Below are 6161 nucleotides of genomic sequence, written 5' to 3'. Positions count from 1 at the left end.
GTAACGACGAGCAGCTGTACTGATTTCATAGGGTGTAATGTGTGAGAGTCGATGTAGGATGTATGACGTAAGAGTCGTTGGCTGTATGTCGCTATAACTTCTCCAGAAAAAAAATGTTGGATAATCGTTTAGGTCGAAAAACGGGGGTTTGATTCTCACCTACAAAGAAAACATGCTCGTTCATATACCTCCCTTTTGTCTGTTTTCGTCTGTTATCAGTACGTTTTTTTTCCCTGTTGTAACCTATTTTTTCTGGACTTGCCTGTTAGTGATTTTAAGTTCCTGTTATAAGCTGTTGCCACAGTATACGCCTTGAGCTCTTATTTTTAAGGCTGAAGAGAGAGCAGAAGTGCTGTACGCAGTGTTGTTGCTGTGGAGTTCTGTTGAGGGAAGAATCCAAATAAAGTGGTCCTCATGTGAAAGTGGAACCTCCGTATTTGTTATTTTATAGTTTCATACAGTATAGGCGACATCTACAAACCCTCGGTTACATTGGTGGCAGCGGTGGGATGCTTGTGCCAACGTCCCGCAAAAGAAAGACGTTTACATTGCCGAAAAGAAAGGTTCGGCGAGTCAGTTAGCTTCTCAGTTAGCCTCAGCTAGCAACGGCGGAGCTTCGTCGTGTCGGAAACCTGGCGCGGTGTGTGCACGAAGACTTCACTCATCTTGCTGCTGTCTTCTGAGATAATTGAGGAGCAACGTGAGGATTGAACTCCCGCCGCCATTTTCCGGGGAGGAAAAACAAAGTTTCCCCTGCTGGGCCAGACAATACGAAGTGGCGGTGAAGGTGCTGGTTGGAGGCACTGGCGATGACTTTGACTATGAACTGGTGAGGATTTTACCAACGCGTCTAACAAAGGCTGCTTTTCTGCTATGGGATAGCTTGCCAGCTGCCATTCAGGCGGATTACGCTAAGGTAAAGGAGAAATTGCAGGAGGCTTTCGGACAAAGACATTTTCTTGACTGTTTCAGAGCAAACCTCTCTGCCCGCCTCCGTGCTCCCAGAGAGAGTCTGGAAGTATATGCAGCAGAAATAAGCAAGCTAGTTCAAGAGGCATTCCCAGGCTATGGTGATATAGCTCAGAAAGAGGAGAAATTTCGCAGATTTCTGGCTGGACTTGACCCGGCGCTGAGAGCTAAATGTCACGAGCAGGGAGCTACTGATTTGGCTGAGGCCCTGACCATTGCTGGCCAGTGTGAGATGGCCCGAGAGGCCCTAAAGATGGACGATGTCAACACCAACGTACGCCAGCCTCCCACTGAAAGCAGTGCAGCGGCTATGGTGCCCTCCATATCTGATGGGGGTGGTTTGTACAGAGCTATGGACAGACTTACTGCGGATATGAAGGAAATGAGGATGGAAATGAAACAAATGGCAGAGGAAAACAACCGACTGCGATCCAGCCGCTGGAGAGATGAACGGAAAGCCCCTCACCCAGTATGTGGAGGTCAGTGTCAGTGTACTTGTGGGGAGCAGGGCTGTCGGTCTCGCACATGGGGTGAACAGAGAGGGTGTTCACCTGACCGTGGCTGGCGCGAGCGGCGAGCAGAAGGAGGCCCCAGGGAGAAACAGGACTACTGGACCCCCTGCAACAACCGAGCCAACTCCACAAGTTGGCGGGGTCCCAGACCTGCTAGGAGCCCCTCTAATGAGGAAACACAGAGACGGCGAGGCATACATTTTCTCTCCCCCAAGAGGGAAGACTCAGCAAACCAGTCGGGAAAAGAGATGTAGCTGATGTTGCGGCCCAAACACCAGCTACAGAGCCTATGGGCCCTCTGGAGGGAGAAATGCTTATCCCCTCCCCGAGTAATGCCATGACACCAGACGAGACAGCAGCGAACCTCATACGTGAGGGGAAGCATTGAAGGGACTGAAATTAACATATTTGTCAATTCAGGGGCAACCGAGTCGTTTATCCGTGACAATTTCCGCATGTCTGTTCCAGCCCTGCACAAGCGGCCCCTAACAGCGGACTTTATTGCTGCGCAGGCAGTGAATGGACAGATGCTTGACACACTGGGTACCATAACAGTCACACTGCGTCTGGGGAAGACCTCCCGGTAGCATGTTTTCCACGTCATTAGGGAGTCCACACAAACAGCGCTGCTGGGCCTGGACTTTCTTGTCACAAATCACGCCCTACTGGATTATGCCCGTGGCAAACTGCACCTATGGGACACTGTACTTCCACTTCTGAGTGGCAAAGACCTGATTCCTGAGTGTTGTAATGTTTCCATCGCCACTGTCATGACACTGCCCCCCCTCACCGAGATGCTGGTGCCTGTGAGTGTGTCCCCACCTGGGCTCGTTGACCAGCTCCCTGACTTTGTGGGCTACTTATCACCCAACCTCAAAGGCAAAAGTAAGTGTGTCATAGCTCACACAATGACATCTGTGAAAGACGGGGTCACCATAGCCCGTGTGTTGAACCCTACAAATCAAGACATTATACTGAGGGAAGGCGTGCACCTGGGGGGGTTTTTCTCTGTGGATGAGTCCGAAATCATGTCACTCCCACAGGTTCCGACGGAGACTGTCTCTGCCATTTCATCCAGTGATGTGCCTTTTGTGTCACTGGAGCAGTCTCCCGCTAGTCAGCAACAGAAAGCACAACTGGCTGCACTGCTGGCAGAGCATCAGGAGATATTCAGCACATCAAAAGGAGGGACTGGCAAATGCACAGTTATCCAACATCACATCAAGACCGGTGATCATCCTCCTCTACGGCAGCGCGCCTACCGGACTTCACCAGAAAAGAGAGAGGAAACAGACAGGCAGGTGGCCGCCCTACTGGCTGACGGGGTAATTGAGGGAAGCTGCAGCCCCTGGGCCTCGCCTGTTGTCCTTGTAAAGAAGAAGAATGGTGAGTGGAGGTTCTGCATTGATTATCGTCGCCTGAACAATATAACCGTGAAAGACTCTCATCCTCTCCCCAGGGTGGACGAGACCCTGGATGCACTGGCGGGCTCCCTGTGGTTCAGCACGTTGACTTCTCTAATGGATACTGGCAGGTCGAGGTCGCTGAGGGAGACGGAGAAAACTGCCTTCACAACGGGCCGGGGCCTCTATCAGTGGCGGTCGATGCCAATGGGCCTTACTAACTCACCTGCAACATTCCAGTGCATGATGGAGCTGGTGCTCAGAGGACTCCCATGGCAGGTGTGTATGGTGTACCTCGATGACATTCTAATATACAGCCCCACCTTTGAGGACCATCTCTCCAGTTTGCGCGAAGTTTTCTCCAGGATTCAGGCAGCCGGCCTCAGGCTGAATTCCAAGAAGTGTCACCTGGCTCGAGATCATGTAGTGTTCCTGGGACATGTTGTTTCTCACCACGGCTTACAGCCCGACCCTCGAAACACAGATAAAGTCAGAACCTGGCCCACACCACAGAATCCAACCGAAGTGAGAGCATTTGTGGGCCTTTGCTCTTACTACAGACGCTTTGTTAAGGATTTTGCCCAGCGTGCAGGTCCTCTGCATCGCCTCACCTGCAAAGACACACCTTTCAGATGGACAACTGAGTGTAACACAGCCTTTGAGTACCTGAAAGGGGTGCTTTCATCTGCTCCGGTTGTCACCATGCCTGACTTTAACATCCCCTTTAAAGTGTACACGGATGCCTCCATGGAAGCAGTTGGAGCTGTATTGGCTCAGGACAGGGACGGACTGGAGCGAGTGGTGGCATACGCTAGCCAATCGCTCACTTCCCCGGAAAGGCGTTGGTCTACATTTGACAGAGAACTGTGGGCTGTAGTGTGGGCTATACGCCAATTCAGACATTACTTTGGATCAGTTGCCTTTACCATCGTAACTGATCACAAGCCTCTGCTGGGCCTGCGTGGCATTTCTATTGACAAGGATCCCACGGGACGCAGAGCGAGATGGGTATTGGAACTAGACCCTTATAACTGGATTATACAGCACAAGGACGGGCAACAGCATACTAATGCTGATGCACTCTCACGGCGTCCTCAGGACCCCGAGCTCAGGGTGGTAAATGTCACCACGCGGCAGCCAAAACAAGTGAATGTCATAGGCTCGGAAGAAGGGCCAAGTGTTCCCCAAACAGACACTCAGCTGCTTCAAGCACCCGCTGGGAACCCCCAGACCTCTGACTTAAACGCAGGGGAACAGCGTGTGGAGAGGAGCAGTGAGACGCAGGATTTATCTTTCATGCATGCACTTTCACATGATGGAACGGAAATGAGGGAGCTACAACGAGCTGACCCAGATATTAGGCAGGTATTGAACTGGATGGAGAGGAGTGGTTCTCGGCCACCTAGGGGGTGGATGAGCGGTAGCTCCCGGTGGCTTAGAAAATTATGGACTGAATATCCCCGCCTCTGTTGTTAATGGACTACTCTGCAGGGCGGTGAACTCTCCCCTCACCGGAGATGCTCTGTGTCAGGTTGTCATGCCCTCCTCGGTTATCCCTGATGTGCTGCAGCATCTGCATGGGGGCTTTACATCGGCACATTTCTCAGTGGAACGAGTGTGGGAACGTGCAAGGAAAACTTGCTACTGGCCTTCCATGTTCAAAGATATTCAACAGTGGTGTGAGCAGTGCATCCCATGTCAAACCCGCAAGGCCCCGGTGCCTAAGCATCATGCACCGATGGGGAGCGTCCGAGCAACTCGGCCATTCCAGAGAGTGGCAACTGACATCCTTGAACTGCCAGTGACTTCTAAGGGAAACAGGTGTGTTAGTAGTGGAAGACTACTTTACCAAGTATGTGAATCTGTATGCTCTCCCTAACCAAATGGCCCAGTCAGTAGCACAGTGTTTGTTTGAAGACTATGTGCTGGTGCATGGCGTTCCTGAAGTGGTCCACAGTGATCAGGGCCGGCAATTTGAAGCTGAGATTGTTCAAAGACTGTGTCAGCTCCTGGGAATTAAGAAAACACGCACTACACCTTATAATCCCAAGTCGGACGGAATGGTTGAACGCTTTAATCGCACCCTCATTGACCAGCTGGCCAAATCATTGCTCGCCTGTGGTGGTGAGTGGGACGATTATCTGAAACAGGTGGCTTTCGCCTATAACACATCTGTTCATGCCTGCACCAACTACACTCCGTATTATCTAACTCATGGACGGGAGGCTCGTGTTCCAGTGGATGTGTTGGTGCCATCTCAGTTGGTGCGTTCGGACTTACCTCTTTCTCATGCTGACTTTGTAGCTTCTCTGGCAGAGAGGCTGGAGACTGCTTTTGCTGGTGCCAGGCAGGGTGGCGCTGACGCTCACGAGAAGCAGAAGTTGTACTATGATGGAACGGTCCGTCACCAGCCGTATGCAGAAGGGGATCTGGTATGGCTGCATAATCCGACAGAGGACCGTACGAAACTTGCTCCCCACTGGAAGGGGCCCTACAGGGTCCTGTCTGTGTTGGGCTCTGAGGGTAAACCTGGACTCACCTATCATATTGGCAGCCCTTTGGACTTTGATGGACAGGGGCAGATCATCCATTATGATAGACTGAAACCATACACACTACCGGTGGCTGCTGGTTTTTCAGAAAGCCTGCCGGCTTCTCCTCTTCATGCTCCCTCGCTGCTGGACGAGGGGTCGCCAGAGAGGGACTTTGTGGCTGAGGAGCCGCTGGCCTCTGGTGACACAGGGACTGTTCGGATTACAGGCACCAGTGAGCCACTACAGACTGTTGCTCGTTCTGGGAGGATTGTGAGAAAACCTCTTCGTTTCAAGGACTTTGTCACGTTTGGTTAGCTGTTTGAAAAACAAAAAACAGCACAGACAAGTCAATATGGCTGGTGGAATTTCTGTTGAATGTTTGTCGGGGTCACTTGACATGTTTTTTACTGTGATGGTAGATTTTTTTTCTTCTCATATGTATATAGTATGTATGGATGCTATGGTGTATCGGAACTTTCCGGTGTACATGGGGCATAGTGTGGCATACTTTATTGAGACTGTGCAGTGACGTGAGGGATAACATGCATAATGTTATTGTTAAGATTTTGTTTTATGGTGTTGGGTTCCTTCTGGGGTTCGCAGATTGATATGCACTTTTTTGGGTTTCAGGGTGTGTTTTCTGCTTTATATATGTATATTTAGGAGGACAGGTTGATAATGTTTTGGACAGGCCTGTGTTTTGTTTTGTTTTTTGCACTTATAGTGTTACTGTTTTGAAACGA

The sequence above is a fragment of the Lampris incognitus genome, chromosome 5 (assembly GCF_029633865.1).
Source record: "Lampris incognitus isolate fLamInc1 chromosome 5, fLamInc1.hap2, whole genome shotgun sequence".
NCBI classification, from domain to species: domain Eukaryota; kingdom Metazoa; phylum Chordata; class Actinopteri; order Lampriformes; family Lampridae; genus Lampris; species Lampris incognitus.
The sequence above is the reverse complement of the archived record's forward strand: the minus strand, read 5'-3'. Positions refer to the sequence as shown.